Source organism: Diceros bicornis, chromosome X (assembly GCF_020826845.1).
Source record: "Diceros bicornis minor isolate mBicDic1 chromosome X, mDicBic1.mat.cur, whole genome shotgun sequence".
NCBI classification, from domain to species: domain Eukaryota; kingdom Metazoa; phylum Chordata; class Mammalia; order Perissodactyla; family Rhinocerotidae; genus Diceros; species Diceros bicornis.
Window position 1 is genome coordinate 45,686,008 of NC_080781.1, and position 12,989 is coordinate 45,698,996.

Below are 12,989 nucleotides of genomic sequence, written 5' to 3' on the forward strand. Positions count from 1 at the left end.
AGAGAATGCTAATTTTGTTCAGGTATTAGGCAGAAAACCTTGATCTCAAGGAAGGTGGTCCCATTCCCTGGTCTATATGTGACATGTGATCCAGTCATGGCAAAGGAGATGTATGGGTAAGTTTGCTGGGGGATGTCTGGAAAAAATTGCCTTGTCTGAACAAAGGAGAGTGGCACCTCTCTTGCTTCCCTAGCCACTGCCATTCCCTCACTCCTTTTTCTGCCTTTGAATGCAGTTGTGATATCTAGATTCAGCAGCCCATCTTGCAAGCATGAAGTAAAAAGCCTAGGGACAAAAAGCCAATATGTCAAGGATGGTGGAGTAGAAGGATGGAAAAAGTCTAGATTTTTGATGACCTTGTTGAGCAGATGATCCAATGCTAGCATTGTATCCCTCCAGATTTCTTGTTATGTAAGAAAGAAAAACAAACCTCTATTTGTTTAAGCCACTACTAGTCAGATTTTCTGTCACTTGCAGCCCAAACCATTCTGAGCTGATACTGTAGATTTTTAATTTTATCAGATTCTTCCAGATTACTTTGCAAAAAAGGTAGTAGTGAGTCATACTTTCATCAGCAATGGATGAAAGCAGGGAAATGAATATCCATCTGGAATTTATTTTTGCATATGGCATAAGGGGATCTTTGCTTTCTTCTAGTTGGATGACCAATTCTGAAAGCACCATTTATTAAATAAACTATTCTTTTTTGCACAGAATTAAAATAGATATTTTTATGTTTTCTGTAGTTATTGCCCAACCTGCCTCCCCACCCAGGGTTTATTGTGTCAGGGGAAGGGATGCAGCAAGACTAAAAGCAGATTTCACTTGCCAATCTCTTTATTTTTGTGTTTCAAAAGGCTAAGTCCTTAGAGGAAGAGGATTAGGGGCATAGACAAAGTGTCTTGGCCAGAAAATATGAAGGGTTTTGTCCAGCCTAGCGACAGATTCTAGCCCTTCCTGCTCCCTAGGCTGGGGATAATGTAATGGTATCAGGAAGACCCATGGGTCCTAGGTATAGAACCTGTGTCCTGCTTCCTGGCATCATCCCTGGGTAGACAGGAAAACCTGAGAGAATAGGGGCTGTACTAGGCAGCCTTAACAAAAATTCCCAAGCCACCAGCAGGGTCCCAATGCAACATGGGCCTGCCAGACTGTAAAGAAACACTGTGGGCAGAGGCAATGGACCTCTGACTGCTAAGTTGTGTTGCCTGATGACCAAGGACTTAAGGAACTTCCACTCCCAGGCCTCAGCACTGTGTAATAGCCCAGAACTGTGGCATGAGCCCGGGGTGGAGGAATGTCAAGAAGAATTGAGGTTATTTTACCAGCCCCATGGAATGAGGGGCTTGGAGTCTAAAATTAAGTGGAATCACAGACAATAAAGAAAGATACAACAAAATTATTATGAGCCTGAACTCTGAACTAAACTAACTGGGTTCAAATATAGCTCTGCCATTTACTTGCTGTGTTACCCTGGGCAAGTTATTTGACCTCTTTGTGCCTTGGTTTACTAATTTGAAAAATGGTGTTAATAATGGCACTTACCCCATAGGATTCAATGGGTTTGTATAAAGCACATAGTAAATGTTATTTCATTTACATAGTAAATTATTTACATAGTAAATAATATTAGCTATTATTATTATTATTATTATACTTCTTAGTGGTAGACTCTGATTCATTCCTGCTACATGAAGGATTTGTAACAAGATTGCTTTGAAAAACTATTATGGAATGTTGGAACAGATACAGAAGAGTCAGTTGAAGGGAAGGAGGGAGGGAGAAAAGGAGAGAGGAAGGAAAGGCAGACAGGCAAATGCAGCCTTGTTAGCCCAGGAGACTGAATTCTCTGATTCCCAGAAGAATACACTATGTTAGACTATACATATCTAAAAGAACTGATCTTCTTCTGGAGAAGGAAAAGGCTGTTCCAGCAACTCCAACTCAGGTTCTGTATCCTGTCCACATGGGGACTTTGCAGAAGAGTTGAGATTCCAGACACTTACCAAGTTTTAGAGAAGTGATGTGGGCTTACTCTTTTTTTAGGTTCTCCAAGAGTCAGTTGCCAAGGCAAAGGCACTTACCTTAAATTTGCCCCCTGATATATGGCCTAGGTCACATGAGGAAAGACTGTCTGTAGGAAGAGGAGATCAGATTCTATAGTAAGGCTCGAGAAATTGCACTGTCCAATCTGAAAGGTGGAGTGTTTCCAAGTCAGTCATTAAACCAAAGATAGCTGTTCATTTCTGAGGTAGGTGATGCTTATTCTTACTCAGGAGACACTCACCTCGTGCTGCGAGGAAAGAGAGCCTCCTGGGAGGACATTAACAGGTGAGAAATTTCCCCAGTGCCCTGGGAGTTACTGTCTTGAGCAGGGGGCATCTGGATGGGAAGTAAATTTTCTTTGCTGAGATGCTAAGATTTAATAGATGGAGAATGTGGCTGCAATATTATTTTGAGATATAAATGGATTTTTTTCTTTCCTGTATTTTTCCCCTTTTGTCTGCCTGCTCCCCTTTCCCTACTCCGCAACAAAGTAGTCAGCTTTGTGGTGTATCTAAGGGGAGTGAGGTGGCAAGGCAGGAAAACAAATACTCTGCCAGTTTCTCTGGTTTTTGTGTTCAAAAAGTGTAAGTACTAGGGAAGGGGGATTAGGGTTCAGGAGCAGAGACAAAGTATCTGGGCCAGAAAACTAGAAGGAAGAAAGATTTGCATAAGCCTAAAAAAAGATTCTTCTCTTCCTCACTCCCCTCTCGCTGCGGGGAAGAGGCAGAGAGAGCTCTGTGGAAGCTCAAGCAGCATATACTCCCAGAAACAACGCTTGGTTGGCAGGAAGATTCAAGAGAGGAAGGGCTGTGTGGAATGTCTAGGTAGATGGACGAACAGGTAACCTTGGCAATGAGTTCTGTGCCTCCACTGTGGCAGAGATGTTGGAGAGGACAACAGCACTTGAAAAGATCCATGTGGGCAGAGGGCTCAGCAGTAACTGACAGGATCTAAGGACCTAGAAGCATATAACTGTATTCTGCCCCCACTCTCCACCCCCATGCCTGGGTACTACATAAGATCCCCAAACTGTGGCATCACCTGGGATAAGGAAAAAGAACATCAAGAATGACTTATATTGTTTTCCCAATAACCTGGTAAAAGGAGGGCTCAGGGTCAGAAACTGAGTTTCAGAAATAATCACAACTCTACCCATGGCTGTAGTAGTCAGCTAACTGTAAACTTGGAGGTTCATCTTGGTTCCACCTTGTTGACTGAAGGAGTTGCCATCCTGTGTGGTAGGGAGGAGATCTGCATCCCCATCTGCTGGGATGCTGGGGTCTAAAAATGGTTCCAATGAAGGCTTTTGTAATTTCTTGGTACCAGAGCCTTCAGATAAGATGAACTAGATTATTGGAAGGATGTTTTCCTGGAATAATGTAAAGCCAAATTATAAGTGGCTAATATAAGTCAAGGGGCCGGCCCCGTGGCTTAGTGGTTAAGTGCATGTGCTCCGCTACTGGTGGCCCGGGTTCGGATCCCGGGCGCGCACCGACGCACTGCTTGTCTGGCCATGCTGAGGCGGCATCCCACATACAGCAACTAGAAGGATGTGCAACTATGACATACAACTATCTGGGGTTTTGGAGAAGTAAAGGAGGAGGATTGGCAATAGATGTTAGCTCAGAGCCAGTCTTCCTCAGCAAAAAGAGGAGGATTGGCATGGATGTTAGCTCAGGGCTGATCTTCCTCACACACACACACACAAAAAAGTCAAATTTTCTATTTGATGTATAGAAACATCACAAGTGCCACTTGAAAGTCAGTGGAAATGAGTAGGAATGTTCTCTGCCACCCATTATTGACTAGCTATAATTGCCCAATCCCCTTTGTGCCTATAGTGGCATTTGTGCTGAGTTATGGACAGGTTGCTTCAAACAGAAGAGCACAGACATCAATAAAAGGCCTAAATTGAGAAGGGCCTGTACTTGGACGGGGTACACACCTGTTTGATTTTCTAATTTCTGAAGTTTGTAAAAGTTACACTACTTTATAGTTATTTAGCAAATGTCAAAAAGGGACTTCTTGAAAGGGTTCACATCTGAGCGGGTTGAAGGGCTAACATTTCCACATATTGTTCTGTGTTGATTACATCATCAGGCTCAGAGATGAAGTAGGAGGAGCAGGCTACAACGGAGGAAGGTACCTATTGATTTTCCTTAAGGTGGATGTGTATGGTGGTGGTGCGAGTAGGGTGATATTGAAAAATAAAAATGGTGGGCACAAGTTTCTCCTTACCATCTCAGTGGGAGTTAGGACCTACAAAAACTTGGAACAACTTGGTAACCTTTGAAACTGCCCTTTGGTGGTTATCTGGCTATGCTTCCTCTTTTCCTCAAAGTAGTCAACAATTCAACAGGGGAAAGGGATTATCTTCAAGGGCAGTGAGGAAAGAAGGAGTTTGGGAGACCCCATCCATTCTGCAGCTAATTTGGAATGCAGAGAACTTTAAGGTAGAGTGTTTGCACTATTTGGAGACATTACACCTTGCTCCTCCAAATTTACCCAGGAAGGAAGATCTCTACAGGTAAAATAGCTGGACCTCATAGCCCCGAATTTCATTTCCTCAGTCTCCCTCCATTGTCAAAATTGGAAGATGGGGGTTTAAATTTATTAAGGGCATGGTCTGGTTTCCTTACATGTTCTGGAAATACTCGGATTAATAAGCAACATTCAAGAGGAAAGGTGCAGAGACAAGAAACAAGGCTACGATGCCTCCCACCATTCCACTCCATTTGGACTCAGGAAACCTCAGAGTTAAATTTACTGATGGTTTTTTAAAGAGCTGAAAAAGGCCGAGGTTCCGAGGCCTACAGAAGGAAAAGAAAAAAGCAAGTGGTGGACAGAAGAGAGATTGGTATAACTCAGTGATAGAGCCCTGAGGTTGGGCATTTTCCACACAGCCGCCTACCCTCAAGGCATCCTGCTAAGGCTTCAGGGGCATTCGGAAAGAAATCCCACCCTTTAGGAGCTTTCATTCAGGGGCTGTGACACCAGATGCAGCTTAGGGGAGTGAAAAATGCATGGGCTCTGGAGTGATCACACGTGGGTTCAAGTTCTGACTCCTCCATACATAGTTGTGTGAACTTGAGCAAGTCATGTCCATTTTCCCTGGCTGAGCCTCAGTTTCCTCCCCTGTGGAGCCAGGATTGTTCATGTGAGAACGACAGAAACAATTCTACGGTACTACGCCTGATACCGTGCACGAAACAGTTCTTAAATAAAGCCGCTGCGCGGAGGTTAACATGTAGTGAAAGCTCGAAGGAGATAGCAGTCACTACCCACTACCAATTGGAGAATCTGAGAGACGGACGGTAGGAGATGCTGAGAGCCAGCCCCAGGGGTAGGTGGCCTTTCCGCATGCGCGCAGTCTAGGAGCCTGGCGGAGCAGCGAGGGGGCGTGGCCAGGTTTCTGAAGGCGTTGCTATGGCACCGAGGGGCCAGGGGAGGTTAACTGAACTCTTAAAACATAACTGCCTCCCCCACCCGCCACCGCTCGGGCCGAGGGCCATTGTTCCCGGTAAAATGGCGTCGGTAATCCCCCTCCCGGCCTGAGGCCTAACTAAGACTGAGGGTGGGAGTGGGACTGAAGGTGGGAACAAAAACTACAATTCCCAGGGTACTCCGGACCCGCCCGCGAGGCGCTGGGCACGTGCCCAGGCCTAGCGCTTACATGCGGTCAAAAATCCGTTTCACAGCTTCCCTTTCCCATCCTCGCTTTCGTTGTTGCCCAGCCCCTGCGCGCGCGCACTGCGGTCGGGGGTGGGGGGGAACATGCCGTGGCCGTTGCCCTCGCAACGTAGCCAGGAGGCCGGTATTTGTAAATCTGTGCTTCGACTTCTAATCCCGAAGCCGGCAGGTATGGGTCTCGCGAGAAAAGCCGGGAGTTGGAAAAAGGGAGTTCGGGGTAGCGGGCGAAAAGGTGTCGGCGGGTACCACATCTCAGGAGAGCTACCCGCATTTAGAGGCTGGCAGAGAACTGAGAGTGGGCGGTGGGTGGCTAGGAAGTAGTGTGTGCTTGGACTTTGTAATTTCTTTTTTGGAGGGGAGAGGGTAAAGGAGCCGTAGAGAGAGCGCTTTTGAACACACAGGAGGGGCCCCCTTGCTTCCTGAGATTTTCTTTTTTGGAAAGGAGAGAAGCCTTTCTCCTCGACGCGCATCCCTCTCCCGCCGCGTTCAAGAGGGCGGGGGAGGAGTGAGCACGCTTTAGTTGGCTAGCCACTCGGCACCTCGCAGCGATAGGGGCCGTTCAGAGTTGGGGCTGCTCCGTCGGCTTTCTCCGCCCCTCCCCCTCTCCTTCCCTCCCCTCCCTTCCCTGTCCCCCTCTGCCCCCCTCTTTCCATCTGAATTCCCTGGCTGGAGTACGCGTGCGCCTGCTCAGCTCCCGGGCGAGCGCGAGCTTGGGCTCGTACCCCACTCCCTTAACCCCGCCCGCTCTTCACCTACCGGCCGTAGCTGGCCCGGTGGGCTCGCGGGGAGACGCTCGCGCGCTCACGCGCACACAACGCGGAGCTGAGCTCGAGCCATCGAGGAGGGGCGTAAGAAGCATCGGTGGAGGCGATAGAGGAGGAGGCGGTGTGTGTGTATGTGTGTGTTCTACGGTGTGCCTCGTCGAGGGGCAAGTCAAGGCTTGAAAGAGGGCGAGGGAGACGCGAAAAGAGTCAGTCTCCCTCCGCGAGAGCCTCAAATCTGGTGAGGGTCCCGGGCCGGCCGGGGCGCTGGGAGAGAGGGAGGAGGCCGGGGGGCGTGTCTGGGATCGGGCTGAGAGATGAATGGGCCGAGGATGAATGGAGGGAGGCAGCGGCGGCCAAGAGTCTTTTCGGAGTAAGCGCCCTAGTGGAGGCTGCTTGACCGAGGCAGGGTGATTGCCTTCACCAAGAGGTATGGGACGAGGCCAGGCTCGGGTCTTCAGGGTTATCGGAGCTGCTGTCGGTGTGAGCGAACAGGCGGAGAGGAAAATTCAGAGAGGAAAGTGGGGAAAGGCAGGTTTGAGGTTGAGGTGCGTTTTTTGTCTTTTCTTTTTCGTTTTTGTTAGGGGCTGGCAACTTTGGGAGTTGATGGAAGACTAGGGGACGGGGAAGGTGAGGAGAATACATGAGGGGGGCGGGAGACGGTTGACAAAGGACTGAGTGATCTTATTTAAGAGAGATTGAGGCTACTGAAAGGGGAGATCGCTTCGGGTGTGGGAAGTTGAGTTTCAGTGGGTAATGGAGTGGGGGAAAGTGGATTTCATTTGGAGATTCGGTTGGTGTGTGAAGGTCGATAGGACTGGGTCGGGGTGAGGGATATTGCTGGCTAGTTGTGTAAATGGGTTAGGTTCAAGGAGATTGAGAGTTGTTATTTGAGAACGGGTGGTGTGTTCTGTGACCGACAGGTTGGTGATGGGGAGGAGATGGTATGATGGGGTTAGGATAAAAGTGGTGAAGTGGCTTCACTGTACTGAAAGAGAGTTTTTTTGACTAGTTTGAGTGGTGAAACATTTATGTAGTGGGATGTGAGTGGAAATCCTGCACGTGTTTGTCTCCGTATCTTGGGAGTTGATAGATCTTGTTAAAATGAAATTGAACCCTCAAAACAAATGCGAGTGGTATGGCTATTCCTTCTTGAGAGTTACCGTTGATTGAAGCAATTATATGAATAAATAGTCATGGAGGTTTGAAAATCTGTATAGTAGTGATTGCATCCAATTTTGGGAGGCATTGTTACCTGTTTTTCATCTATAGTAAGTTGTAATACCAAGAGAACTTTTGAAGAGGTCTTGATATATGACACAGAACAGCAAGTGTCTTCTAGACAGTTTCTATCCTCTGGATTGAGTTTAAAAATTGTGTAAAATCAACAGTCCAAAGGAAAGATTTTTTGCATTAAAGGATAGCTAAAATGCGCTAAAGCTGATTTTGAGCGCTAAAATAATTATACATGATTTTTTTAGTCATTCTGAATTTACCTTGTTTGAAAATTGGCACTTGCTTTTTAGTGTGAGTTTAAATTACAGCAGATTACTTGGACATTTTGTTCTCTGAATACATTACTTATCTTCTGGTAAGGATATCTTGTGATGGTCTCAATCTGTTCTGGGTCAAGATTAATAGTTTATGGATTTTTAACTTTTATGATTACGTTTTACAGACTTTACTGACATATATTCATTTATCTTGGAAAAGTTGCAAATTTGGGAACATTCCCATGCCCTTTTTCTTTTATTCTGCTTTGATGTTGGAAAGAGTGTAATCCTTGTTTTGGCTACCCAGAGTTTAAATACAAAAGTTAATACTATGTTCATATTCTCTTAGATTAAGATGAATACTTAGTGTATTAAGTAGTAGCACAGAAGTATAAAAGCACCATGAGAGCCTGGAAATGTTGCCCCAACTCTGGCAGGCAGGGTAGTCTCCCAGTTTTGAACTAGATGTTCCTGGAGTGGAAGAACATTCAAGTATTGAGGCTGGAAAGCATAAGCATGGTATATTTGGGGAGTGGAATGAGATGAGGCTGGAATCTTTGAGGCAGGAGTGAAGGACTCCTCTGCAGAGTTAGGAGCCCTTGACTGTTTAAGAAGGGGAATAACAAACAGATTTGTGGTGTTCATCTCTCTGCCTTTGCTTCTGATGCCCCGGGCCCGGCAACCTGCAGTGCTGTCTCTCTCCCCCTCCCTTTGAATTTGCACTCATTCTTTTTAGACTAACCTCTGTTGTTAGCTATTCCTGAAAGCCTTTCCTGATGCCCTGGGCCCCGGAACCTGGAATGCTCTCTCTTTCCCCTTCCCTTTGAATTTGCACTCATTCTTTTTAGACTAACCTCTGTTATTAGCTATTCCTGAAGGCCTTTCCTGCTCCCCCTTTTCCTTTTCCTAGCATCCTCCACCAAACTAGGTTAGGTGCCCCTCTTTAGTGGTCCCATCATACCTTGTACATATTTTTATTACTGTACTTCTGTTGGGAGGCAGGCGGGAAAGTTATTTTACTTTTTACATCTGAGAGTAAATAAAGCTCAGAAAAATAAGACTTGCCCTAGTAAGTAACTGGTAGACTCTAGAGTTCTGATTTCTAGACCAGTGTTGATCCTCATATCACAAGTCTGCATTTGTTAATGTAATTATTCTATAATGTTTTAGGAGTTAAATTTCTGTAACTCAGACTTGAACTTTCTTCTGTAAAGTAAAGGAATTTCTTTTCATTAAGGCGTCGATCGCTTAGCCAGTAAGTGATAAAGCCAATGGTTGCAAAGAACCAGGGTACTCAGAAGTAAAGAAAATGAGAACTGTTATATTACTATCAGATTTCTAGTCAGATAATTTACTTAAAAAATAATTAATGGAGGGCCTAAATTTCTGTGTTTATGTTTGTGGGGTTGGGAATTGTGTGTAAGAGAAAACACTTCCTTTCTCAGTCTCCCATCTTGGTATAAGTAGACCAGCTCTGTTTGCAGATATACTTGATTATGTCTCTTGGCTAAAAGCCAGAATATTTTCTTAGGGGTGGATCTTTTCCATTTTTGTTTGAGATCATAAAATTTATGGCACTCTTAGGAGATATTTGATGACTGTAAAGGACCTTTTTAAAGGCATTCATTCAGAAATTCCCAAAGCTTCAAAAGTAGAATTTGATGCCATTTTTAATTGTTTTGGTAGAGCATGTCGTGAGATACTTGGTTTGGAAAATGTTGAGATTAACTTACTGCAGAAGTGAGCGTTTAATGCCCCTTTCTTCCAGGGCTGTATTATGTTTTTCATGAACTTTTTTTTTTTTTTAATAGAAGTGAGGTCACGTTATTTTCTGTTTTAGCGTGGTAACTTTTTTATTGTGATAAAATTCAGATAACATAAAATTTACCATTTTAAAGTGTACAATTCACGGCATTAAGTACCTTCACGATGTTGTACATCTAGTTCCAAAACATTTTCATCACCCCAACAGGAAACCCTGTACCCATTAAGCAGTCACTTACCATTCACCTTTCCCCCCATCACCTGTCAACCACTAACCTGTTGTTTCTATGGATTTGCCTATTCTGGATATTTCATATAAATGAAATCATACAATACATGGCCTTTTGTGTCTGGATTCTTTCACTTTGCATGTTTTTGAGGTTCACTCACATTGTGGCATGTATCAATACTTCATTCCTTTTTATAGCTGACAAATATTCCATTGTATGGATATACTACATTTTGTTTATCTGTTCATCAGTTCATGGACATTCGGGATCTTTCCACCTTTTTATTTTTGTGAATAATGCTGATATGAGTATTCATGTACAAGTTTTTGTTTGAACACCTGTTTTCAATTTTGGGGAGTATGTACCTAGGAGTGGAATTACTGGGTCGTATGGTAATTCTATGTTTAACTTGCTGAGGAACCACTAAAGTGTTTTCCACAGTGGCTGCACCATTTTACATTCCCACCAGCAATGTATAAGGGTTTGAATTTCTCCACATCCTCGCCAGCATTTATTACTTTCTGCATTTTTTGTTTGTTTGTTTGTTTGTGTGTTTTATGGCCATACTAGTGGGTGTGCAGTGGTATCTCATTGTGATTTTGACTTCAATTTCCCTAATGACTAATGATGTGGAACATCTTTTTATGTGCTCATTGGCTATTTGAATTTCTTCTTTGGAGAAATGTCTATTTAAGTCCTTTGCCCATTTTTTAATTTGGTTGTTTATCTTTTTATTGTTGAGTTGTAAGAGTTTTAAAAAAATATATTCTAGTTACTAGACCCTGATCAGATATATGATCTGCAAATATTTTCTTCCATTCTCTGAGTTGTCTTTTTACTTTATAGTGTAATGTCTTTTGATGCACAAAAGTTTTGAAATTTGATGAAGTCCAGTCTATTTTTTTCTTTTGTTGCTTGTGCTTTTGGTGTTATATTTAAGAAACCATTGCCAAATCCAAGATCATGAAGATTTACTCCTATGTTTTCTTCTAAGAGTTTTATAGTTTTAGCTTTAATATTAGGTGTTTGATCCACTTAGAGTTAAATTTTGTATATGGTATGAGGTAAGGGTCCAGCTTCATTCTTTTGCATTTGGACTAACTTGTAGTTTTTTAAATTATAAAATACATAATACACAATGCTATTTGTGTATATTAGTTAAATGAAGCTATTTTGTGGTGATATCTAATCACTCTGGGAAGTTGAGGGGGAGAAATGTTTCTAAATGCATTTTTGAAGGTCATGCCTTATATTTGAAGTATAGGGGTATTCTAGAGCTCTTTGAGACTTTCATGATCAGGAAATTTCAATATGGCAAGCTAGACAATCCTTATGCTAAAATTACATAAGTGATTTTTTTTTTAATAAAGAGTATTATTTTTATTTTCAAATTGTTTGTGTAGGGTGCAGTCCTTGCTTAAAACTAGGAAAAAAGCAGATTTAGTCTATAATTAACCAGAAATTGGCATTAGATTTATCCTAAAAGCAATCATAACTATGTGTTATATAGTTTATGATTGTGAACCAATTTCTTGACCAAAACATATATCAATCAGTTCCTTGTGGAGACTTTTTATTTGTAGCTTAGGGTTTAATCACCCATTTATTATCCTATTTATTTAGGTATAATGTAAGATTATTTTAGTTTAGTTACTTGTAAAAATGAGGATTAAAATTTAGCACAGCACAATTGATTGGTAAATCTCAGCCTCTAGTTAAGCATAATTAAAATAGGGACATGTATTTGAATTTTTTTAAAAAACTGGGAGATATGTTTTAATACAAGAATGGGAAATCTGCTTGATCAGCTCAAAGACCTATGAGGTGATAGTTCAGCTCTGATTATATCCACTGCTGCCCAGAGAATAATTTTTGTCCTGCTGGGCCACTGTGGCATTTCCATTCAGAGTTAGCCTTTGAAGGTTTCTGGCAAGAGAAGAAACCCTTCAAGATATGCGGTTCATTTACTAAGGGACCTTTCAAACACACTGAGAATTTACGCTGAAGCTGTTAGCCCAAGTGAATTGTAGAGTATGACTTACCCGATGTGTTTGTAGGTTCTACCATTCGTTCAACAAACATTTATTGTGTTCCTTCAGTGTGCCAGGGTTGATGTGTTGGGGATAGATGAAAAGGAAGCAAAGCAGGCACTGACCCTGCCCTCTTTGAGCTTACGTTACAGTGGAGGACGACAGATGGTCAACAAATAAATTATTTCAGAAAGTAAATTCTAAGAAGAAAAATTTTAAAAGGGTGCTAGGATGTTGGGAAAGAGCCTCTTTAGCTCCGGAGGTTAGTTTGGAAGGCTTCTTTGAGGAGATGAATAGAGATCCAAATATTGAGACTGGCAATTCTTAGTATCCCTTCTGTTAATTGTTATTTTGTTAACTTGTTAACTTATCCCTTCTAAAATAACACTTGAGGTTTCTTACTAATTCAAATGTGTGAGTTACTGCTTTTTGTTTCTAAGGAAAAAAAAAACCAAAAAACAGGTACATTCCTTATGAGAAGAGACAGTGTTCCCAAGTAGAAATGTCACTGGAGTCAACCTGGGTTCTGGTCTTGTCTCAGTATCATCTTGTACAAGTTTGTAAGCATCTATTTCCTTATTTGTTACTAAACAAAACAAAAGCCCTACCTATTTTGCAGTGTTTCTTTGCTAATTAAATGAGAAAATATACTTTGTAAATTATGCAACTACATATGAAATGCAATGTATTCTATTAATATATTTTTTGAGTCAAAGTTTCTCAATTGAGAAATGTTTTCCCACCAATTTAAAGCTTTTATGTCTCTACCCATCTGGTAAATTTTAGCATCAAATGTCTAAACTCATTGATTAATCAGGAGGGGTTGGGTTCTTAGAAAGTGGTAGTGTGGTAGAAAGTATGTTAGATTTACAGCTAGAAAACCAGGGTTCCAGAATTCTCTACTTCACTTACCAGCTCTGTGACTTGGGCAGGATGCTCAAGCTCTGAGCCTTCTAATTTTCAGAATTCAGGCTA

General features: G+C 42.6%; 1 protein-coding gene across 4 annotated transcripts in view; it reads left to right on the forward strand.

Moving 5' to 3' along the window:
• Positions 1 to 5,804: 5,804 nt before the first annotated feature.
• The window catches only part of WNK3 (WNK lysine deficient protein kinase 3), a 159,265-nt gene continuing 152,080 nt past the window's right edge, over positions 5,805 to 12,989 (forward strand). For 2 of the 4 annotated variants that reach the window (XM_058535910.1, XM_058535915.1), the window contains exon 1: positions 6,035 to 6,738. The gene's annotated coding sequence lies outside the window, so the exon portion shown is untranslated. Of the gene's footprint in view, positions 5,906 to 6,034; positions 6,739 to 6,864; positions 6,928 to 12,989 lie in introns of those variants that run through there. The other 2 variants (XM_058535911.1, XM_058535912.1) reach the window with 2 other exon arrangements.